Consider the following 25,425-nt stretch of genomic DNA (forward strand, 5'->3'; position numbering starts at 1 on the left):
GCTCTGTCCCAAAAATAAATAAAAAACGTTGGGAAAAAAAAATTAAAAAAGAAAAACAGAAGCAGAAACCAATAACAAAACAATGAATATGTATGTGCCAGACACTGTTATGAGAACTTGACGGGTATTAACTCATTAGATTCTTACCACAGTCTTATTGATGGGTGCTGTTATTATCCTCATTTTACTTAGGGAGATACTGAGGCACAGAGAGGTTCAGTAACCTGGCCAGGGAACACAGCCAGGAAGGAGTGGAATACAGCATCATAAATGCCCTTTCCTTTCAAGGAAGCAAATTTTCCCTTTTTAAACTCATTTGCTTAACATTCACATCTTGAGATCAGCCATCTTTTTGCCCATGCTGGGTAGGCATGATGTTAAGCTTGGGAAGTTTCTAGATTCAGTGCTGTTTGTAGCATGGCCAAGAGCAGGATGAAGTGAAGAGTTTGCCTGGACACAGATTTAAGGGAGAGTACCCAAAATCCCAGTAACCTAGATAAATAATAACTTAGTGTAGTATTTTTTAAAAAGGAAATACATGGTGAACAAAAAATATCAACATTTTCAATAAAGACAGGCTCAGGATTACTGATTTGTATCTTTTGCTCCAATTTGACTTGGCTCCACAGAGACTGGCAGGCAGGACCCTGCAATGCAGGCATTTCATGAACCACCCCAGGAATGACAGTTCTGGGGACAACTTAAACCATCTTCCTGGGATTTCCATCTACCTCCTCATGTTAAGGGCTTCCCTCTGATTGTACAATTTATAAGTCAAGTGTCTGCCACAGGAAAAGCGTCCACCTCTCATTTGGAGAGCCATGATTTTTCATTTATTGGCGGGAGGGGAGGGGGGTGCTAACAGATGAAAGATTAGGAACCGCAACTCTGGATCTCCAATTTTTGTTTCTCCTATTTTCAGAAATAGGGCTTTCTGCTCTCCTATTTAAATGATACCCACCCTGAATCAAATGCCATAGAATATGGAACTTGTTTGTCTGGCATTTGTAAAAATACAGAAATCTTACCCAGCCCTTACTCCTTTTCCTATGAATAAGGAGTGTTCTTTCTAGAAATGACCCTATTAATGACTAGCATTGCATCAGCCTGGGTTTATCTCTGGGGACATTGAACCTGAGGTGGCTAGAAATAACCTTAAGCAGCAATATAATCCAATCTCCTGACACTCCATTCTGGGAACTCTTGGCAAATACAAACCACGGAGTGATTCACAGAACTTCTAGAAAAAAGTCTGCACCTTCAACCTGACCCTTCCTCCTGGGAAAAGGACCCTTCCTGGAAAAGCATGATTATAAACCCCATTTCCTTGTCATCCAGATCCACGGAGCTCCTTTTTGCCTCTCCAGTGTAGAAGGAGCCTTGTCAGACAACAATATCGGCAAGCATGACGATAACACCATTTACTGAGCACCTACTTCAGCGCCAGGCACTATGCTACACCCCTCACTGCATCAGCAACTGTATCCTCCAACAACTTTATGGAGAGGTATTATTATCCCCACTTTATGATGATTACACTGAGGCCCAGAGAGAGTTAAGTAACTTGCCCAAGGTCACACAGCTGAACAGAGGCAGATGGGATTCTAAGCTGTGCCTCTCTGACTGAACTTGGATCACATTTATCATCGTTATCAGAGGAAGAAGAGAAGGGCAAAGAGGAAGAGAGGGAGTTGGAGATAATATTTATGGAGTGGCTTCCAGTGCACCATATTTTCTCTTTTTTTAATTTTTAAAAAATGTTTGCTTATTTACTTTTGAGAGAGAGAGCGCGCACAAGTGGGAGAGGGACATAGAGATAGAGGGAGACACAGAATACAAAGCTGGCTCCAGGCTCTGAGCTGTCAGCACAGAGCCTGACATGGGGCTTGAACCTCAAAACCATGAGATCTTGACCTGAGCCGAAACCTAACCGACTGAGCCACCCAGACGCCCCACCATATTTTCTTATTAGCCCTGATATCCACTGGGGGAGGTGGGAGCTCTTAGCATACTACCCATTCTATAGACAAGCAAACTGAGCCTTGAAAGGTACAATAACTCACCCACAGTGGCACGGTAGGACCGAGAGAAGCCAGATTTTGATTCACGCAGACAGCTTTAGAGCTTTCTGAGCTGATATGCTCCCTGACTTCCCCATAGTCTTTCTTTCCTCTAACAAGTACTTATCGTGCACTTATTCTGTGCCTGGCATCTGGCAAGAAGCAACAGGACAGCCCGTTTCTACCTCCTCCCATGACACATTCTCCAGGGTTCCCTACCATTTATGTGACCCCCGCACCACCTTTAAAACACCCTTTCTTACCTGCCCTCCGTCCTGGCGTTTCCTCTCCACCCTGCGGAGACAGCGGGTCCTCTCTCTCGCTCTCTCTTCTTTTTTTTTTAAACACTAACCCATAAGGCCCTTCGTCTTCTGCCTTAGACACAGCCCTGCTTGCTCTGTTAGTCACACTGCTGGGCCTGGCCACCCAGCTTCCAGACAGCAGCTATTTACCAGCCTATGGCAGAAGAAGCCCCAACTCGGAGCCCAAACTGTGTATTTCTTTCTTCCTGAACCCCAACCCTGCCCTCTCAACAATACTCTTGGCATCAGTGCACTAAAAAGACCAAAGTCCTTTCTAGAGGTTATTTTATCTCTTGGACACAATAAGGAAGTAACAAGGTTGATTTTTTTTTTTTTTTTTAATCCCAGAGAGGGAGGTGCAATGGAAAGAGACTATCTTTTCATTTATTCAACAAAGCATTCTCCCACACATCATGCTCCACTAGATACCCTCAGGCGCTGGCCACTTTGTTTTGCAGGTGTAGCCCCTGAAGCAACAGGCAGACATTACAAGTTAACTCCATAATTACGATGGCATGTCCCTTCCAGAGATAAAGGACAGGACTCGTTTCATGGCCAGCTAACTTGAATCAAACCCTGGCTCCAGCGCTCTACCCCTCTGAGGCTCCACGACTCTATCCTTTTGAACCTCAACTTTCCTCGCCCTCATCTGCAAAATGGGGACAATATACTCTCCTCCAATGGGTTTCTTAGCCCTCAGAACTGTCATCTCTGGGGTGACTCATGGGACACCTGGATTGCAGGATCCTGCTTGCCAGTTAGTATGGAGCTGAGCCAAACTGGAATTGAAAGCAAAAGGACAAATTAGTAACTTTCTTGTAGGTGTAAGTCAGGGTTTCTCGACCTCAGCACTTCTGGCATCTGGAGTCAGATGTTCTCGGTCGTGGGGGCTGTCTTAAGTATTAGAGGATGTTGAGCCACATCCCCAGCTTCCATCCATTAGATGCCACTAGGACACTCCCCATCACCAACCCCACAAGCTATGGACAACTGGAAATATCTCCAGGAAAGGACAAGTATCTTCTGGGAGGCAAAAGCACCCCCAGTCAAGAGCCACTGCCACGAATGACAGAATGTTCCACAAACTTGGGATAGTACCTCCCCATTCCCTTTGATAAGGCCAGGACATTAGCACCTCAGCATTTTCCTCTAGGAAAGTTTTTCTTCCCCCCATTTCCCCACTTTTAGAAACTATACCATATTTTACATGTTGTGCCCATTCTGCAGATCAGGGAACTGAACCTCAGAAAGCAACTTGTTGAAGTCCCAGAGCTGGAAGTTACTCAAAGACAATATTTGAACCCAGGTCTAGCAGGAAAAACTACCATGTAACTGTCCTTGCCACCTGAAATCCTCCTCCCAAAGCCTCATCAGCTGCATTGGGTAATGCACCAAAGCAGAGGAACTCAGACCCTCTTTGCGATAACAAAAGGCTCCTGGGGACAGCCTCCTTGTACACTAGATGGGGAGACTAGGATACAGTGGGGACACACCTCCCTCTACACTGAAAATAGGGGGCTTCTTAGGAATGTTCCAGATAGCAAACAGTGGCCTGGCTCTGTGGACAGAAAGCAAGAAAGCTCCTCAGGCACCTCCTCCCCTCCCCTCCCATCTCCTGCCTCCCCTAAATAAACATTCTTTCCGTACCATCCTCTCCACTCTGTAGTAGAAACGCATAGCATTCACTGTAGCCAAAGTGTCGGCTAAGTGCCAGGCACAGTTCAGAGTGCTTTATGTTTATGTAAACCAGAAGAACACCATATGGGGTAGTTACCATCGTTGTCCCCATTTCACAGATAAGGAAACTGAGACCCAGAAGGGCGATAACCTGCCACATTCTCCTTACTAGGAGGATGTCAAGAACATGCAGACTTTATGACCAACAGACCTGGTTCAAATGTTGATTCCTCTACCAGCCACCTGTGTAACATCCGGCAAGTTAGCCAAACTCCCTGAACCTCAGTCTCATCAGTAGCATGGGACTAGCAGGGATTGTTTCTAAGAATAAAAATTAACATTCTTATCCATTCAACAAGTGTTTACTGAGCATCTACAGGGTCCAAGCACTGGGGATGTATCTGCAAACAGAACAGCAAAAGGATCCTACCCTAGCGGCATGCACTCTCTAGTAGGGACGCGCTTTTATGTATTAGGTCGGTTAATCCTCGCGATAACCCATAGACTATTTACTATTACATTATTGTACCCATTTCACAGATGGGGAGAAGGGGCCTCAGAAGCAGTTTTCCCCCATCTCCCTTCAACCTTCTAGGAAATAGTGGGACCTGGATTAGACATTAATGCCCAGTCTCCAGAGCTCGACTTCTTGGATTCAAATCCTGCTGTTTCCATCTAATTGCTATGGGCACGTTACTGAACCTGAGCCCAAATCTCTTCGTGGGGCAAAATGGAACAGGAGGCCCTATCTCAAGAGAGTGTCAAACGTCTAACATTTAGGAAGTGCTTCTTGGGTCCCCAGCATACACGAGGCTCACAGAAACCCTAGGAGAGATGTCTTATTTTGGGTCCCTTTTCACGGAGGTGGACACAGGAGCCCAGAGAGGGTAAGTAACTTGCCCAATGGCGCAGAGCACTTAAACAGAGCAATTGCAAAGTCGGAGCTCTGAATCACAACAGCACGGAGGCACGCAGAGACAGACTCAGGGGGTCGAGTACCCCTGGAGAGAGTGCCAGCAACTGGGTGCGATTATTCTTTCCCTTCTGCAGCTGTGCAGTGGGCGAGTCAAGGTGGCCAGGCCGGCGGATTGTGCTCACTCTTCAGAGGCTTTCCTAACTCCAAGGCTCAGTGCGCTGCCGCCCGGAGCTGGAGCCACCACCTGGATCTTTCCCTTCCGCGACGTTTGCCCACCCGGGGTGCTACTTTCCCTGTGTCTCGTACCCTGTCCCTGCTCGCTCCTCTCTCCCTCGCCAAAGCTCATCCCTGGCCATCCCGCAGCTGCCCCGCGTTGGGGACACGCCCCCGACAGGGCGCCCGGTTCTTCCCGTCGATCCCGTCTCGAAACCAGGGAGGGGGCTCCGCCAAAGCCGCTGAGTCTCAGAGGCTACCTGGGAAGACAGTCCCCAAGCTGGCCCCGAGACTGGACTATCCGCCTCACCTCCCTTAGGCTTTTGCGTCTCCTGCGCCTGGCGCTCCGGCCGCTGCCGCGTCTACTCGGCCGCGTGGCACACAGGCGACCCTGGTCCCGGGCAGCGGGTTGCGAGGCTGCGCGCGTCTTGGCACCGGAGCCGGACTTCCTGCCCGGAGGGATGATCGCTTTCTTAGAATCCAGCCAAGTTCCTGCAAGTGCTGGATTAGTACACCTGTTAGCGTCAGAGACCTCTATTCACTGTCCCGGGAGGGTCTGCATTCATTGTTTCTTTCCATCTGGCAAACCTTACCAAGTGCCCACCGGCTACGGGGCGCCGGGACCCAGAGGAGCCAGAGGGTGCACAGGCTAGGGTTGTGATCTCCAAAACGTTGGCCACTAGCCACATGTCCTTATGCAGCATTTGAAATTGTGGCTCCAATGAACTGAGATGTTTCTAAGACAAAGGATTCACACACAAACACACACACACACACACACACACGCACACACCAAAAAACCCACACACGTATTTTTTAAATGTTTATTTATTTTTGAGAGAGACAGAGCAGGAGCAGAAGAGGGACACAGAGAGGGAGATACAGAATCGGAGGCAGGCTCCAGGCTCTGAGCTGTCAGCACAGAGCCCCAGGTGGGGATCCAACTCACAAACTGTGAGATCATGACCTGAGAACAAGTCAGAGGCTTAACCGACAGAACCAACCAGGTGCCCTTACATACACATTTTTAAACTCATTAAGAAGTTTTAAATTGGTTGCATGTTAAAATGATAACATTTAACAGACTGTTAAATAAAATATATCATTAAAATTATTTTCTCCTGTTTCTCCTTTTCTGAAATGCAGCTATTAGACACTTTAAAATTATAGGTCTCCTATTATCCTTCTATTGGATAGTGCTTGTCTTGGGCAGGAACCCACAGGATGTTCCCCAAATACCTCTCCAGTTCTCCGTCCTACAATTTATTCAGCCCTTCCTTATTTCCTTTGGGAAACATTTGAGGAAGACCTGTTATGAACCAGGCATCAATCTGAGCGTCAGATGTAATCTGAAACTGGCCCTGTATGCAGAGGGCAAAGCAAGACCCAAGAAAAAGGCAGATCACTCCAGACTGATAGGTGACAGGTTTAATAATCAAAGGAACTTACATACAAGACTTGTCTTGGGCAGCTGCAACACAAGTGGATCTCTGCACCCCTCTTCCAGAACCTTAAAAGGTTATACAGAGGACTTCACGGGGTTCAGTCATGTATCAAGTCCAAATATTTTCTTTTTTTTTTTTTTTTCAACATTTATTTATTTTTGGGACAGAGAGAGACAGAGCATGAACGGGGGAGGGGCAGAGAGAGAGGGAGACACAGAATGGGAAACAGGCTCCAGGCTCTGAGCCATCAGCCCAGAGCCCGACGCGGGGCTCGAACTCACGGACCGCGAGATCGTGACCTGGCTGAAGTCGGACGCTTAACTGACTGCGCCACCCAGGCGCCCCAAGTCCAAATATTTTCAACAGCACCTTACTCTTTCAAGTTTTCCTTCTCGAAACCAGTTCCTACTGTGGGAAAGGTGAGCAGAATATTATACCAAGGACAGGGGAGGGGGTGAGGAGCCTGTGATTGCCCAGGGCCAGCTCCAGAGCCAAATAGTGGTCACATCTCCCCATGACATCCTCCAACAGCTAGACGCTGGGGGAACAGAGTGGTAAGCAAAACTCAGAGCTGGCAGTCAGGTCACGTGAGAGAGGTCTATTTTAAAAACGTGCAATGATGGGGTGCTTGGGTGGCTCAGTCGGTTGGGTGTCCAACTGGCTCAGGTCATGTTCTCACGGTTCATGGTTCGAGCCCTGCGTTGGGCTCCGTGCTGACAGCTCAGGGCCTGGAGCCTGCTTCCGATTCTGTGTCTCCCTCTCTCTGGCCCTCACCTGCTCATGCTCTGTCTCACTCTCTCTCTCAAAAATAAATAAAGATTAAAAAATTTTTTTAAATGTGCAATAAGTAGAAAAGGCAACTTAAGGAATGGGGGAAATATGTGCAAACTATATATCTGATGAAGAGTTAATATCCACAATATATAAAGAATTTCTACAACTCAACAATAACAAACAACAAAAATAACTAGATTTATTTTTCACATACTAAGAATACCAAAATTTGGGGCGCCTGGGTGGCTCAGTTGGTGAAGCATCTGACTTCGGCTCAGGTCACAATCTCACGGCTTGAGAGTTTGAGCCCCATGAGTTCGAGCCCCATGTCGGGCTCTGTGCTGACAGCTCAGAGCCTCGGGCCTCCTTCAGATTCCATCTCTGTCTCTCTGCCCTTCCCCCCCGCTTGCTCACTGTCTCTCTCTCTCTCTCTCTCTCTCTCTCTCTCTCCCTCTCAAATATAAATAAACATTAAAATAATTTAAATATAAATAAATAAAAAATAAATAAAATGGGCAAAGGACTTGAATGTCCTTCTCCAAAGAAGACATACAGATAGATGACCAACAAGTACATGAAAGGCTGCTCAACATCATTAATCATACCAGAAATGCAAATCAAAACCACAATGAGATAACACCTCATATCCATTAAGATTGCTACAATGAAAACCACAGAAAATAGCAAGTGTTGATCAGGATTTAGAGGAACTGAAACCTTTGCGCACTGTTACTGGGGATGTAAATTGGTGTAACCATTATGGAAAACAGTGTGGAAGCTCCTTAAATAATTCAAAACAGTACTATCGGATCCAGCAAATCCACTTCCGGGTATACATTCAAAGGAACTCAAAGCATCTATCTCTATCTCAAAGAGATATTGCACACCCATGTTCATTGCACCATTATTCACTATAGCCAAGAGGTAGAAGCAACCCAAATGTCCATCAACAAATGAATGGATACAGTAAGGGTGATATATACATCCAGTGGAGTGCTATGCAACCTTAAGAAAGAAGGAAATTTGACACGCTACAACAAGCATGAACCTCGAGGACCCTACGCTAACTGAAATAAGCCAGTCACAAAAGGACAAACAGTGTATCATTCCACTCATATGAAATATCTAAAGTAGGCAAAATCATAGAAACAGAAAGCAGAAAGGGTAGGCGGAGGGAGAGCAGGAATTAATGTTTTATTGGTATAGAGTTTCAATTTTGCAAGATGAAAAAGTTTAGAGATCTGTTGCACAATGTGGATATACTTAATACTACTGAACTGTACACTTAAAAATCACTACGATGGGGGGCATCTGGGTGGCTCGGTTGGTTTGGGCGTCTGACTCTCGATTTCCGCTCAGATCACACAGTACGTGAGTTCAAGCCCCATGTTGGGCTCTGCACCAGCTTGGAGCCTGCTTGGGATTCTGTCTCCTCTTTCTGCTCTTCCTCAACTAATGCACATGCACACGCGCTCACTGTCTCTTTCAAAATAAATAAATGGGGGCACCTGGGTGGCTCAGTTGGTTAAGCGTCCAACTGAGGCTCGGGTCATGATCTCACAGTCCAAGGGTTCGATCCCCACATCGGGTTCTGTGCTAATAGCTCAGAGCCTGGAGTCTGTTTCAGATTCTATGTCTCCCCCTCTCTCTCTGCCCCTTCCTCTCTTGTGTTCTCTCTCTCTCTCAAAAATATATAAATAAACTTAAAAAAATAAACTTAAAAAAAAGATTAAGGTGGTAAATTTAATGTTATGTTTTTTTTACCACAATTCAAAAAACCATTCAGTAATGTAAATACAGTCGTGATTATTGCAACCAAGGGGGGTACAAGATGCTCTGAGAATTTATAACTAATTGGGGGGCTAACTGGGTGCGAGGCAAGGCTTCCATTAGGAAGTAATGCTTCAGCTAACTTCGGAATCACACAGGAGAGAAGCAAGAGCCGCAGATGCTGAGGCAGCGGCCCAGCACAGACCCCAGGACAACAGGTCACGTGACGAGTCTGAATTTATTTTATATACCACAGTTGTCTCCAACCTTCCTGCTTCAGGAGTAGAATCAATGACAATAATGACAGTAACAGCCAACATGGGCCGGAAATTAATTCGCTTAGTTAATTATGTACTTAATGTAAATATCAAGTGCAGGGATTCTGAAGCAGGGTACTTGGGGTTACATTCCAGCTCCACCATATCTTTACTAGCTTCATAATCTTGGGCAAGTTACTGAATCTCTGTGCCTTGGTTTCCCTTATCTGGAAAATGAAGACAGTAACGGGGCCTACACACAGGGTTGTTGTGAGGACAAATAAGGTAGCTTACACTGAGTTATATCACGTATACAGCGCCTGCCACATAGCAGGGGCTATTAGTACTTAGTAAATAAAATTTAATTACATGGAAGCCATTGTGCTAACCACTTCACATGCTGTGATATGTTGCACACTGGGCACAAATTCCTCCCATCCCTAGAAAGAAGCATCCCTAGAAAGAAATTCCTCCCATCCCTAGAAAATTCCTCCCATCCCTAGAAAGAAGGTCTAGCAAGAAGACCTTTCACGATGTGACCAGCAGAACCAGGATCCATCTTCCCACATAAAAGCAGGCTGCATCCCAAACCCAGCAAGGCTATGCTTGATCCCTGAGGGCCCTTCTTCCACCCCGTCTCTCCCACCGTCTCCGAACATGACAGCTCCGTTTTTGCAAATGGTTGTTCAGCAACCCCAGAAACTTTACAGCAACTATAGCTGGCTTTCCTATTTTTACTCCTCACATCCGCCAGCAGAACAGTGAGGTCCTGGTGCTCCGATCTCTATGTCCAGAATCCGACTACCTCTCACTGATTCCACGCTGCCACCTGCTGGTCCAGCCCATCATCTCTTGATGACTGCACGGGCCTCTTCACAGCCTCCCTGCTCCTGTCCTTGTGCCTCCGCAGTGTATCCTCAAGCCGGCAGTCAGAGCCATCCTGCAGAGGCACCTCGGATCCCCCACCCAAATCCCTCTAGTGGCTCCTGCCTGACCCAGGGTAAAAGCCCAAATCCCTATGGTGGCCTGTGAGGCCCTCCGTGTTCCGTCCCATTACCCTGTGCTCTGACCTCATCCACCACAGATCCCCCACCTGGCTCACTCAGCTCCACCACTCTGGCCTTTCTAGTTCCAGAGCACTAGCACTCCAGCACCACCTGCTGCCCTAGGGCACTAGCACTGTTCCATCTGTCTGAACCAACATTCCCTTCGGACATGCACGTAACACACTTCCTCTTCCCTTTCACACAGACTCCTGTGGTGATCTTCCTCAACACTCCAGTTCCCTCTGCACCTTGTCCCCAGCCGGGGTTTTCTCCTTACCCTTTCCTGCATGTTTTTTTCCCAAAGCACTCACCCCGACACATTACAGGTGCCTGTGTGTCTTGTCTGTCTCCCTCCACTAGAATGGGAGCTTTCTGAGGGCAGAGACTTGTGCCTGCACTTTTGTCTGATTGTTGAATCCCCAGTGCCCACGACAGAGCATGGCATATAGCAGGCACTCGGTATTTGTTAAAGGAATACAAGTAAGGGACTAAGTAAGACAGGAGAAGAAAGTAGGGGTACCTGGGTGGCTCAGTCGGTTAAGCGTCCGACTCTTGGTTTCGGCACAGGTCATGATCTCACAGTTCATGAGTTTAAGCCCCGCATTGGGCTCTGTGCTGACAGCATGGAGTCTGCTCGGGATCCTCTGCTGCCCTCTCTCTCTGCCCCTCCCCCCCACACACACACACGCGCATGCACTCTCTCTCTCTCAAAATGAATAAACTTTTAAAAAAGTAAACCAGGGGCGCCTGGGTGGCGCAGTCGGTTAAGCGTCCGACTTCAGCCAGGTCACGATCTCGCAGTCCGTGAGTTCGAGCCTCGCGTCAGGCTCTGGGCTGATGGCTCGGAGCCTGGAGCCTGTTTCCGATTCTGTGTCTCCCTCTCTCTCTGCCCCTCCCCCGTTCATGCTCTGTCTCTCTCTGTCCCAAAAATAAATAAACGTTGAAAAAAAAATTAAAAAAGTAAACCAATCCCCAAATGCAATGAGGACCCTGCCGCCCTGATTGCTTCTTCCTATCATCAGCTAATCACTGTCTGTGTGTACCTCGCTTTACAGTTTGCAAAGCACATTCACACCCGTGTCACATTTGACACGTACACAACCCCATGAGAGAGGGATGTTAGTGAAGTCATAACTCTTCCCAGACCCAAAGTTTTCATGGAGAAACAGAAAAAAAACTGTTGAGACTTGCCTATGACTCAGCAAATTGACTTGCAAATTGACTCAGCAGTGGAAGAACCGTGATTCACCCATGACTTCTGACCCTGAGTCCAGGAGTCTTCACTTCAAGCAAAAAGGCTGTGTGTGCAGTGGTTAGACCCACCAGCTGTGGAGTTTGAACAAACAAGACCATGAAACTTACCTCTACTACTCCCTAGCTGTGTGACATTGCGAAAGTTGCTAGCCCTCTCTGTGACTCCCATTTTCTCAATCATCAAGCAGGGATAATAATATCCTCCGCATACGTTGTCCTGAGGGTTGAACGAGGTAAGATTAGGTCTGTCATGATTAGCCAGTTAAAAAAAAATACATTGAAAAAATAGGAGCATGTTATTTCGTGGTCATTCACTTTTTTCAGTGGCCCCGGCTCTGCCCAAGTTGCTCCAGCTAACCTGATGGGGAGAGACTGGAAAGTATGATGCCATCTATTTTAAAGGTGGTGAAACTAAGGCTTTTTGTCCCAAAAGGGATTTGACTCGGTGCTTTTGGGAAGAGAACGGCTGTGAAAATTCCATAGCAACCAGAAGGCAGGCTCCCCAGAGGCAGAGCAGAGCTGTTGCCACCCCCCGGGGCACTCATTATATTCACGACACAATCTCATTCAGCCACCTCCAGAGAGGACAGGACCGTGTTTACACACACTCCAGGGATGTTTGCAATGTTGTGGCCGCTGAACCGCCGTAGCCCCCACGGCGGCGCTCAAAGGGCTGCAAGGCACTCACGCCTGCTCACTTGCGCCCTCTTGTGGGCAGTTCCGCAGTCCGTCCAAAGGGTGCGGTGACAGGAAACACAGCTAACCTACACTGAGTAATTCAGGCTAGGAGTCCGCCTGACACTTGACATCACGGATGACCTCACTTAATATCTCCATGAGGTGGCTTTACAAATATGGAGGCTGAAGGTGAGAGACTGATACAAAGAGAAGCAAACCTTGCCCAGAGTCACCCTGCTAGTAAGCATCAGAGCCAACATTCAAATCCAGACTTGCCTTGACTCCAAAGCTCACAGACTTTCCCCAACATTTGCATTACAGATTTGAAATAGAATCAAGCCTACCGACCTACTTGGGGATCAAACTTTGTCATGACTCCATTATTCCATTCCACGTCATGGAATGGTAAATTATGAAAATATGCCCCTACCCCCGAGGAAAAAAAAAAATCTCTCAATGGTCAGTCCCTGGGGAATAGGGTGGGACTGGAGACTGTCACACAAATGCACAGACATAACATACATGATTCCCAAGATAAACCATTCAACCAGTTTCTAAGTCACCCACCCATACATACACTAGAATCCCATTTATTTAACACTAGTATATCTATAAATTAGGATAAAGTGGTCAGAAGAATATAATCTTAAAGGTAGTTACTCCCAGGGAGGGAAACAAGCATATATTATACATACTTCTGTAAGGTTGAACAAGCATTGTTATTTTCATAAATTTAAAAACCACTTAAAATTGTTTTTAAAAGTATATTTTTTTTAAAGTTTATTTATTTACTTATTTATTTAGTGGGAGAGAGAGAGTGAGCACATGCTCATGTGAGCAGAAATGGAATAGAGAAGCAGAGAGGGAGAGAGAAAATCCCAAGCAGCCTCCATGCTCAACTCAGAGCTTGATCCCACGAACCCGTGAGTTCACAGCCGGAACTGAAATCAAGAGACCAATGCTTGGGGCGCCTGGGTGGCGCAGTCGGTTAAGCGTCCGACTTCAGCCAGGTCACGATCTCGCGGTCCGTGAGTTCAAGCCCCGCGTCGGGCTCTGGGCTGATGGCTCAGAGCCTGGAGCCTGTTTCTGATTCTGTGTCTCCCTCTCTCTCTGCCCCTCCCCCGTTCATGCTCTGTCTCTCTCTGTCCCAAAAATAAATAAACGTTGAAGAAAAAAAAAAAAATTAAAAAAAAAAAAAAAAGAGACCAATGCTTAACTGACTCAGCCACCCAGGCACCCATATTTATTTATTTTGAGAGATGGAGGGGGAGGGGCAAGGGGGGAATCCCAAGCAAGCTCCGAGCTGTCAGTGCAGAGCCCAACAGGGGCTCCACCTCAGGAACCATGAGTTCATAACCTGAGCCGAAATCAAGAGTCAGACTCCCAGGGCACCTGGGTGGCTCAGCCAGTTAAGCGACCGACTTCCACTCAGGTCATGATCTCATGATTTGTTAAGTTCGAGCCCCATGTCAGGCTCTGTGCTGATAGCTCAGAGCCTGGAGCCTGCTTTAGATTCTGTGTCTCCCTCTCTCTGCCTCTCCCCCATTCACACTCTGTCTCTCTCTCAATATCAAAATTTAAAAAAATAATAATAGGGGCGCCTGGGTGGCGCAGTCGGTTGAGCGTCCGACTTCAGCCAGGTCACGATCTCGCAGTCCGTGAGTTCGAGCCCCGCGTCGGGCTCTGGGCTGATGGCTCAGAGCCTGGAGCCTGTTTCCGATTCTGTGTCTCCCTCTCTCTCTGCCCCTCCCCCATTCATGCTCTGTCTCTCTCTGTCCCAAAAATAAATAAATGTTGAAAAAAAAAATTAAAAAAAAATTAATAATAATAATAATAAAGAAATAAAAGAGAGCCAGATTCCCAACCAACTGAGCTACCCAGGTACTCCTAAAAAGTAGTATTAAACTGAAAAATCCCACAGGTGATTTTGAGGAGTGTCCTAGGTTAAGATAGGTTAAGACTGAAAGATTATTGCCTTAAAATTTGTGACAGTGATATATAGTTAAAGAAAAGCAAACTGCTACCCTGTGGGCCAATAATACCAAAAGCTAACATTGATAAGAACCTACTGTATGCAGAGCATTGGTCTGGAATCCTTTCCATTTATTAATGCATTTCATTCCTTCCACAACCCCATGAGGTAGGTACTTGTGGTAGGCAGCCTGTAATATGGCAGTCAGGGACCCTCATGCCATGGTGTTCACACCCCTGTGTACTCTTCCCGCACTAAATAGTACTGACCTGTGTAACCAATAGGATAATGTGGAAATGATAGTATGTGACTTCCAGGACCAGGTCATAAAAGATACTAGTGCTTCTGCCTTTCACTCTCTTGAATCACTGGCTCTGGGAGAAGACAGCTGCCATGTTGTGAGGATGCTCAAGCTAGCTGCCCTGGTAGAGGCCCGAAGGATCATGAATGGCATTTAGCTTCATGCCTCTTTATCCTTCTTTAATCTCCTTTTCCTTGAATTTTAATTTGTCTCATCTTTTTTTTTTTTCCTCGTAAGACATTGGCATTGCTGAAACAGCCTGGCCAGTTGCTTCTCAGGAGCATCCCACAATTTGCATTTGCCTCTTTCTTCCTGAATAGCTCCAGTTAACAGGTGAGGTTGTGTCAGAGGAAGAGGTTCATCCCACCGGTGTGGTTGACCTGATATCTTCTTTAATCAGGTGCTTACAAGTTTCTCTAATGCACAGACATTGTTTGTTTCTTGCTGATGATCACAAGTCACTCTGGTATTTGACTTTTTTAATTGCAAAGATGTGATTGACCCAAATCTTGACCCTGAGAAAGGACCCTAAAGAAAAATTATAAATGTTAACAAAAGGAATATAATTTACAGATATAACTATAAGCAGAAAGAGTTGGGGGGGATCCCTAGAAAAAGAAAGATGATATATAACTTTTGTGGCACAGCAGAAGTCATTTTAGACCCCCAGCTATCTTCTGTGATCTACAGTTCACCAGCACTGCTTGCCCTGGCAACACTTCTTACAGAACTCTTCCTAAGGGGTGTAAGAACTAAGAAATACAAAAACCTCAGTAGTTAAAGATCTTAAGGGAACAAAAGGGAATGCAAAACCCAATGGTCTCTACCAAGCCAGAAAATAGCCTAAACATATCAGACACAATAAATCAATTGTAAAACTCCCAGCACTGTTCAAAAATAAAGATTGACCTACTGCAGGATTGAAACTGTGCCCCACAGGATTAATGAGGTTAAAACTGTCACCAGCAAGTCCCCTACTCATCCCCCTTCTTGACAGAAACATTAACCTTATCTTTTTTTTTTTTTTAATTTTTTAACATTATTTTTGAGAGAAAGAGAGAAACAGAGCGTGAGCAGGGGAGAAGACAGAGAGGGAGACACAGAATCAGAAGAGCTATCAGCACAAAGCCAGATGCAAGGCTCAAACCCATGAACCACGAGATAATGACCTGAGCTGAAGTCTGATACTTAACTGACTGAGCCACCCAGGCACCCCAACCTTGTCTTTTAGAGGCAAACAAGAGCTCCCGCCAGCCTAGACCAGTTTGAGCTCAAACACCGATTCACACCTGCTGACAGCGAGCTCTATCTCATTCTAATGTTAAAATCTCCATCCAAGGGACACCTGGATGGATTCCTTGGTTGAGCATCTGACTCTTGATTTCAGTTCAGGTCATGATCTCAGGTTCATGAGTTCCAGCCCCATATCAGGCTCTGTGATGACAGCACAGAGCCTGCTTGAGATGCTCTGTCTGCCCCTTCCCTGCTCACGTGTTCTCTCTCTCTTTCAAAATAAATAAATAAACATGAAAAAAATTAAATCCCCACCCACGGAGGAACACAGGTTTATTAACACAACATGGGATACATGCATAGGCATGTTTTCAAAGTATGCCTGGGCAACCTTACGCCCAACTTTACATGCAGTGACAAGATTCCCTTTTCTGAATATTCATTATAACCCTAAAGAACAGCAACCCACTCACCTCCACTTGAAGAGTTACCACTTTGCAAGTTATTCCTCCTGATCTCCTTATTTGCTACAAATAAAGTTTCCCGTGTGACACAACTCCGCCTAGAGTGGTCTCTGCCTGTAACTCACCAAAGAGCAAACGTGTCACCAGCTAGACCCCAGGAACTGACCTTTACCGCCCACCTGCATGTACTCACTAGCCTTTGTCTTACGTTTTTCCTTTAGCGCTTTTTTCCGGCTTTCCTCTTAACTCTGGCTAATGAAACCCAAAACTACCTCAGGGGTGGAATGGCGACTGCCCTGACCACACCCACAAGCCAGACCGTTTGGCCCTGCGCAGATGGACTGTGGAGTCACCCCTAGAATGACCCAACATAACCTTTACCTCATTATACTACTAAAATCCCCTCCCCAGGAGGAGCACGAGCCTCATTTACATAACATACAACGTTGTCTAGGCACGTTTCCTTATGGCGCATGCGCAATTTTATGCCCGCCTCTCGTCCAATGACAGAGATCCCCTATCTAAATATTCATCCTAATCCTAAAGCTATCCATTCACCCTCTCTCGGGGAGTCTGGGTTTTGGAAGGCATTCCCGTGACCTCACTTATTTGCTGCAAATAAAGTTTTCCTTGTGCCACAACCTACCTGGTGCAGTTTCTGTGACTGGTCGAGGATCGCACTCACGTTGGTTTGGTTACATACCTGGAATGTTTGCAAGTCAAAGTGGTCCAAACGGCGCTTTAAAATTCCCAAATGCAAGAACTGAAGAAAACAGTTCCATCTGCAATTGCCCCTCAAAGAATAAAATGCCGAGGAATAAACTTAACCAAGGAAGTAAAATTTCCAAACCTAGCATCCCAACAAAGCCAACATCCATCATCAGTGTCAGTGGGACAATCTGACATCATATGCCTCCTGGTGTAGTGACTGAAATATACAAAACAGTAACATTTCTCGAATAAACTTTGGGAGCAAACCCAGGGTCACCAGTCTTTTTTTCCACATGACCAACACCGGGCAAAATTATATAAAAAGAAGAGAAAACGAGGGGCACCTGGGTCGGTCAGTCCGTTAAGCGTCGGACTTCAACTCAGGTCATGATCTCACGGTTTGTGGGTTTGAGCTCCCCGTGGTGCTCCCTGTGCTGAGGGCTCAGCGCCTGGAGCCTGCTTCAGATTCTCTGTCTCCCTCTCTCTCTGCCCCTCCCCGACTCACACTCTGTCTCTCAAAAATGAATAAACATTAAAAACAATTAAAAGAAGAAGAAAGGGGCGCCTGGGTGGCTCAGTCGGTTGAGTGTCCGACTTCGGCTCAGGTCATGGTCTCAGTTTGTGAGTTCAAGCCCGCGTGGGGCTCTGCACTGACAGCTCCGAACCTGGAGCCTGCTTCTGATTCTGTGTCTCCCTCTCTCTCTGCCCCTCCCCCACACTTGCTCTGTCTCTGTCTCTGTCTCTCAAAAATAAATAAATGTAAAAAAATGTTTTAATAAAAAATAAATTTAAAAAAGAAGAAAAAACATTAGCATTTAGTAATATAAACCTTTAATAAAAAATGTTTGGTGCATTTAACAAACATTTATATAGCAATTATTCTGGACCAGGCACTGTTCTAAGTGCCTTAGAGAACTGATCTCCTTATGTCATTCTGATGTGGAGAACAAAGGCAAAAGAAACGTAGATAAATTAAATTTCCTTATAACCTGCAGCCCCTTGACAAATACTGGAGATAGGCAGAATATGACATTCCTCCAGCAACTTCTGTCTTAAAGTCAGTGCTTTGCTAGAGGGGAAAACAATGTTAGCTAGGCCTCCAGGATCCTGTAAATCTTCTTTAACATAAGAGAACCCTTTTTGAAGCTTCCGTTGCCTTTACCTCCCTCAACTCCAAAGTATATAACCAGTCACTCCTCACAACCTCAGTGCAGCTCTTTCTGCCCACAGGTCCTGTCCCTGTGCTTTATTTAATAAAGCCACCTTTTTGCACCAAAAACATCTAAGAATTCTTTCTTGGCCTTTGGCTCTCAGACTCTACTTTAAGCCACATCAATTCCAACAATCTTAAGAGCTCGGCTGGGACTAGGGTTGGGGGAAGAAGAAGAGGGTGGAGGAGGGAGATACTCTCAGGTGCTAACCCTGCACTTGCAAAACGCTGGGTGTCTCTATAAATGTTGCCCCCAGGACCCCTGCCTGCCTTACAGCCCTGTGTTGGTGGTAGATGATGTTGATGGGGTTTTGAGGTGGTGGGGGTCCGGAGCTGCCCAAGAAAGAATTATTTAGATGTCTTTGGTGCAAAAAAGGTAATTTTATTGGAGAAAAAAAAAAGGGGGGTGATTTTATTAAAACACGGGGACAGGACCCGTGGGCAGAAGAGCTTCCTGGGGGGTTGTGGAGAATGACTGGTTATATACTATGGAGTTGAGGAGATAAAGGCCGAAGGGAGGCCTCTAGAAGGACTTTCATATGCTAAAGATGACTCCTAAGATACTTGAGGCCTTGCTATTGTCAAGCTAAGGTGGTTTTCCCCTCTAGTAAGGCATTACCATTAGGACAGTAGGGGGTTCTGGAGGAATATTATACTTTGTATTTGCCTCAAGTATTTGTCAATGGGCTGCAGGTTATAAAGAAATTTCATTTTACCAGCCATTTCCTTCTTGTCTTTGTTTCCCACATCACTATGGAGGGGAGGGTGATGTTGGGGCTCCAGGAAACTGAGTCTATAGGTTCCTGGAGATTAGGCTATTGATAAGATTGCTGTTTTCTTGTAATTTACCAAGACATATGTAAACTGATGGAGACCCCTGTCCTGCCTGACTGTGATCTGAGTTAACCATTTGCTTCCTTTCCTTTCCTTGGTTCTTGGGTAGCCATGAGTGCCTAAGGAATGTCACACACATCCCACCTGGGGGAGAGGTGTTTGCGGGGTGTCAGCTTGCCTTATGCTCCCTCATCACTGCCATTAGAATCCTTTGATGAGATATCAGGAGCACAGAGAGGCTTAGCAACTGGCCTCAGACCACACAGCTGTTGAGTGGCAGAGCCGCCTGTGGAACCCAGGCTGTCTGGCTCCACAGCCCATGCTCTCAGCCACCTCTCTCTGCAAATAGGACATTTTCACATGAAAAAGGATAACAACAGAATAAAACAGTCCTTCTGAGAAAGAAGGCTTTGCAACCTGACACACTCAGAGGCACAGGTGAACCTAGGCGTTTACAATAAAAATTTAATGTGGCAATTGTCCTATGCCCCACATCTTGGAGGTGTGTGCAAAACAAGCTGAGGGGATGATTTTTTTCTCCCCTGTCACCCAAGTGGACACGATCAGCTCTAACAGCTGTGTTTTAGGCTTGTGAGCAGACTATGGGAATACTCTCGACTTTTGTTGGGATTCAGCTCTTGAAGGGAGGGGATTAAAACTGAATCCTCCTGGGGGGAGAGGGATGGTCTGTGCTTTGTGGGAAGGCAAGGGAGTGGTTTAAGGCTGCAGTCCAAGTGGGGACTGAGAGTCAGGAAGGAAGCGATTTCCAGATGGGCCCTTGGTCCATCTCTGAGCCCCCTGGGAAGGGACAGGCCAGTGTGGAAGTGCATGGAGGCCTGACTGTAAACACTTAGGTCTTTAAAATAGCAGCTGAGCTCTCTCCAGCAGGGAGGGGTCCTTTGCTAAGAGCCCTTTCTTTGCTGACAGCCAAGAGCCTGGAAAACTCAAAACGGGCTGAGCCTCTCCTGACCTCAGAGGTGTTTGACCATTTCTGAATGACCTTGCAATTTGCCTTAAGATTAGTTTTCATGACTACAAATAAAGAAGTTTTGTATTTAAACATCCTGGGACAATTCATACCAGGAAGAGAGAGTCCCCCTCCCACACCCCATTATTTTTCCCATTTTCACAGAAAATTTCATCAGGAGCTGACTCAGAGTTTGGATCCCCTTTTATAATCCTAAATGAACAAACCCAATTTATGCAATCAGCTGGAATCGTTGAGCGCCTCCTGTGTGCTAGACAACTGAGACAAGGGGAATCTGTCAGTGACCACTGACACACCAGGATCCCTGCCCTTGTGGGACTTTCATTTTAGTGAGGGAGACACACAATACACATAAAAGAGTCAAATGTGTATGTGTATTTGTTATGTTCGTGTTTTGAGAGAGAGTGTGTGAGCAGGGGAGGGGCAGAGACAGAGAGAGAGAGAGAGAGAGAGAGAGAGACAGAATCTAAGGCAGGCTCCAGGTTCTGAGCTGTCAGCACAGAGCCCAAAGCGGAGCTCGAACTCACAAACTGTGAGGTCATGACCTGAGCCGAAGTGGGACCCTTAACCCACTGAGCCACCCACGTGCCCCCAGTCAAATGTATATTTCGTTAGAATGTGATGACTGCCAGGGAAAAAAAATCATACAGAGTAGCAATGAGGGAGCATGGGGCAAGCTGAGGGCAAAGTACAGGCAGCAACCCCCCTCCTCCAAGGTGAGGTATGTGTGATATTCCTGACACTCTTGGCTGCCCAAGGACAAGGGAAAGGAAAGAAAGCAGATGGTTGCCTGATAGAGATCACAGTCATACAGGAGTCTCCTTCAGACAACTCAGTAAACTGCAAGAAAAAAGGCAAGCTTATCTATAGCCTAATCTCCAGAAACCTATAGACCCCATGTCCTGGAGCCCTAATATCACCTTCATCAAGATATAAGGGGGTTTGGGGCGCCTGGGTGGCGCAGTCGGTTAAGCGTCCGACTTCAGCCAGGTCACGATCTCGTGATCTCGCGGGATCTCGTGATCTCGCGGTCCGTGAGTTCGAGCCCCGCGTCGGGCTCTGGGCTGATGGCTCAGAGCCTGGAGCCTGTTTCCGATTCTGTGTCTCCCTCTCTCTCTGCCCCTCCCCCGTTCATGCTCTGTCTCTCTCTGTCCCAAAAATAAATAAACGTTGAAAAAAAAAAAGAAAAAAAAATGTTGAAAGATGTAAGGGGGTTTAAGTGCTTGCCATGGTGATGTGGGAAACAAAGGCAAATGAAAAATTAAATGCCCTTACTGCCTTACTCTGCCATCTTTTTTACCCCACTTACTCCACCATCACCCCAAAACCCCATGAGTAGGTTACAGTGTTATAGACAGTTTGTGGAATTTATGTGGTTTGAAGTGTTGGGGTTCAGAGCCTATGGCTAAGAAAGAATTCTTGAGACATCTTTGGTGCAAAAAGGTGGTTTTATTAAAGCACAGGGACAGGACCCATGGGCAGGAAAAGCTGCACTGGGGTTGTGAGGAGTGACTGATGATATACTTGGGAGTTGGGGGAGGTAAAAGCAACGGGAAGTTTCCAAAAGGACTTTTAGGGCACCTGGGCGGCTCTGTCGGTTAAGCATCTGACTCTTCACTTCGGCTCAGGCCACGATCTCACGGTTCATGGGATTGAGCTGCACATCGGGCTCTGTGGTGACAGAACAGAGCCTGCTTGGGATCCTCCCTCTCCTTCTCTCTCTGCCACTCCCCTGCTCTCTCACACTCTCTCTCTCTCAAAATAAATAATCTTAAAAAAATTTTTTTTTAATTAAAAAAGAAGGACTTTCATATGCTAAAGAAGACTCACAGGATCCTGGAGTTCTTGCTATTGTCAAGTTAAGGTTGTTTTTCCCTCTAGTGAGGCATTAACATTAAGGCAGGAGTTCCTGGAGGAGGAATGTCATATTCTGCCAGCCTGAAGTATCTCTGAACGGGGCTGCAGGTTATAAGGAAATTTAATATTACCTATATTTCTTTCTACCTTTGTTTCCCACCTCACCAGGAAAACCTACACGAAGAACATGGGTGATGAGGCCAAGAACTTATTCTTGATTGAAGTCAAGGGTCAGAGTGGTGAGGATAGGGGAACAGAAGGGGGCAGTATTAAACACGTGGTCTGGAGGAAGACTGGTGAACAAGGGGCATGTGAATCTACTTAAATGAAGGAGAAGCAAGGGAGGGAGCCTCTTGGCTCTCTACAGGTGTTCCCTGAACATGGTATAACCCTACCTGCGCAAATAATGTGGGAAACCAAACAATATACTGACCCAAGCCTAAGAAGAAAAAAGGATAAAACCAAAGTATTTGTAAGAGGATAATAGTCATGAAACAGTAGACGTCTTCTAGAAGAAACATCTCAAACGCTTCAGCTACAACAGCAGAGCGATACAGGGGTGTAGTAGTGATGACCCAACTACCCTGAGCAGCTTTGATTTTCTGAAATAGCGAATAACTCTTGACAGAATTAGAAGCTAGGAGACATGCACTCTCCTCAATGTATACAGTGGCTGTGTTCCTGAGAAACTCAGTAGAGGTTCAAATCATACAAAAACACTGGGTATTTAGTTGTCAGATGGGGTTTGGTTTTGGCTCTGATCATTAGAATGGGTTTTCATCTGCTTGCGTGTCTCTTGGATCTTGGGCACTTTGTGTCCCAGGAAACAGGATGTTTATTGTGTGGGATGGAACCCATCAGCTCATTGCTAGGGAGTAACCTGGCTTTCACTTTTGAATTAAGTCAGTAGCATCCCCTGTCCAAGGTAACTGCTAAATTCCTCCCCACATTCCCAAAGTGCCCCCTGGCAGGGTATCACCTTAGGTTAAGAACCACTCCTCTAATCTGTTGATTTTGCAAATGTGAAATCCGGGGACTCTATGGGTAAAATTGTTTATGAACACACAGCCAAACTAGCAGGCATACATTATTACCTGTTGTAGCAATGACAAAAATTACATGTTCAGCATCTTTGTGTTTTTCTATTAAGAGTGTGACTCAGGGGCATCTGGGTGGCTCAGTCGGTTAAGCATCCGATTCAGCCCAGGTTATGATCTCGCGGTTCGTGAGTTCGAGCCTCACATTGGGCTCTGTGCTGACAACTCAGAGCCTGGACCCTGCTTCGGACTCTGTGTCTTCCTCTCTCTCTGCCCTCCCCCACTCACTCTCTGTCTCTCTCTCCTCCAAAAAAAAAAAAAAAAAAAAAAAAGTTTGACCCAAGAGGAAGCACAGGGATAAAGAATAGGTGTCCTACAATATGTTTAAAAATAATAACTTTCATTTATCAGTTATGAGTGCAATTTTGTAGAGAAGCTGGTGAATACAGAAAGACAATAAGAAAAAAAAAAAGATGTCTACCGTCATCACCTAGAAAAACTACTGCTAAAATCTTGGTGTGACTGTTTCTGTCTCCTTCTGAAGCCCAGTAGCATCTTGCCCACTACCCTTCGGACAAATTCCCGTTATCCCTTAAGAGAATCACACTGGGTTATCACTGCAGCCAAATAAAAACGAATCAGCCTACACCAAGTTAAAAAATGAGTTAAAAAACCAACCAAATGAGTAAAAAAGGCAAACAAACCAACAACAAACTCAAATTATCCACGAAAATTTAAAGTTGCAAAAACAGGGGCGCTTGGGTGACTCAGTCGGTTAAGCGTCTGACTCTCCACTTCGACTTGGGTCGTGATCTCACTTCATGAGATGGAGCCCCGTTAACAGGCTCTACACTGACAGTGCAGAGCCTGCTTGGTCTCTCTCTCCCTCTCTCCCTGCCCCTCCCATGCGTGCTTTCTCAAAATAGATTTTGAAAAATGCAAAGTAGCAAAGACCTTGGCTAATTCTTTTTTCGTAAATTAACTGAAACAATATGCTTTATTTGCATGCATCTATTGGTGTGTAAAATTCTCTCTCCTTTGTCCAATTTTGCAAACCTATAGTTATAAGTCTATAGCACAGCCAAGCTACTGTATAAACATGTATTTAGAGATTTACAGTTTACAGAGCATTTCTGTTGTAGGCAACATGTGGAATGACAATTGGTGGGGGCAGGAGGATGAAGTTTCCAAGGCAGTCAATGCACAGGGAATCCTGTTTGTACCAGGACAACCTACATGAAGAACTTGGGTGATACGGCCAGAAATTTACTCTTGATTTAAGTCAAGTACATCAGTTTCAGTGTAAGTATATCAGACGCTCCCTCCCAGGACTTGGGAATTATGACTCAGATCTCTACTCAGTCCTCACAGAGGTTATATAAACTTGGAGCTGAGACACCACCATTTTTGCCATGGGAAGAGAGAAATGGACAAAATCAGGGGCAAGTGTGATATGCAGGTTCCAAGCATAAAGAAACAGCAAACGTGAATTCTGCAGGCAAGAACATGCTAGATGCATCCAAGGAGCAGAAAAGAGGCCAGCCACAGTGGCGATGGTAGGAGATGGGGTTGGAAGGGTCCTGCAAAAGCCTGGTCCACACACAATAAGCAGGGTGCATATGTATTCTAAGTGGCAAGAGGAAACCATTGAAGGAGGGTTGTTTAAGCAGGAAAATGACAAGATCCAACTTTCTTTTTGGAAATTGGCTTTGACTGCTGTGTAGACAACGTTTGGATAAGTCAGGGAGACAGTCAGGAGGCCGTCCCTCCCTTGGGGGAGGCAGTGGTGCTCTGAGTGGTGACCCAGAGGAGGATGGTGGGAGGGAGGAAACGGGAGTCATTCCACTGTGCCTCTCTTTTAAGGAAAACATGGCTCTTTTCTCTATAAATGGGGTTTAGAGACTCCCATTGTCTTAGTATTGATGAAAGTTAAGTGAGGTAATGTATGACAAAAGGTTGATGCAAAGTAATTTTTCAATAAGCAGTAATTATTATTATCATTATTCCCCTAACAATAAAAGAGAATCCTCACCAAGCCTCCTACATTGTCTTGTAGAAAATAGACAAAACAAAGTGCTAAACTGAGAAAGAAGATGGGGTGCTGTGGCAAGACGTGTGCCTCCCCTTGAAAATGAAAGCGATGTTCTGTTCTGTTTTCTGTCCTACTTGCCATCCTTCTGTCTGAATTTGTCCAACTAACAGCCTTCTTCCTCTTCTACTTCAAACAGGAGATTTCTGTGACTTTTTCCTGAAGAACTACCCCATTTCTATTCCTGTAAAATTAGTCCTTGGACACGTGGGTGGCTCATTCTGTTAGCTGACTGACTCTTGATTTCGACTCAGGTTATAATCTCACTGCAGGGCTCTGCACTGTCAGCATGGAGCCTGCTTGGGATTCTCTCTCTCTCTCTCTCTCTCTCTCTCTC

The 25,425-nt window shown here is 46.0% G+C and overlaps 1 long non-coding RNA gene across 1 annotated transcript; it reads right to left on the reverse strand.

Moving 5' to 3' along the window:
- Window positions 1–11,820: 11,820 nt before the first annotated feature.
- LOC121019537 (uncharacterized) lies at window positions 11,821–17,150 on the reverse strand. The gene is made up of 3 exons (XR_005785648.1): window positions 17,009–17,150; window positions 14,634–15,193; window positions 11,821–11,931 (listed from the first exon to the last, which is right to left on the reverse strand). It is a non-coding gene; the product is annotated as an uncharacterized LOC121019537 (long non-coding RNA).
- Window positions 17,151–25,425: the final 8,275 nt, after the last annotated feature.

The sequence above is a fragment of the Herpailurus yagouaroundi genome, unplaced genomic scaffold, assembly GCF_014898765.1.
Source record: "Herpailurus yagouaroundi ecotype Mexico unplaced genomic scaffold, PumYag 222, whole genome shotgun sequence".
NCBI classification, from domain to species: Eukaryota; Metazoa; Chordata; class Mammalia; order Carnivora; family Felidae; genus Herpailurus; species Herpailurus yagouaroundi.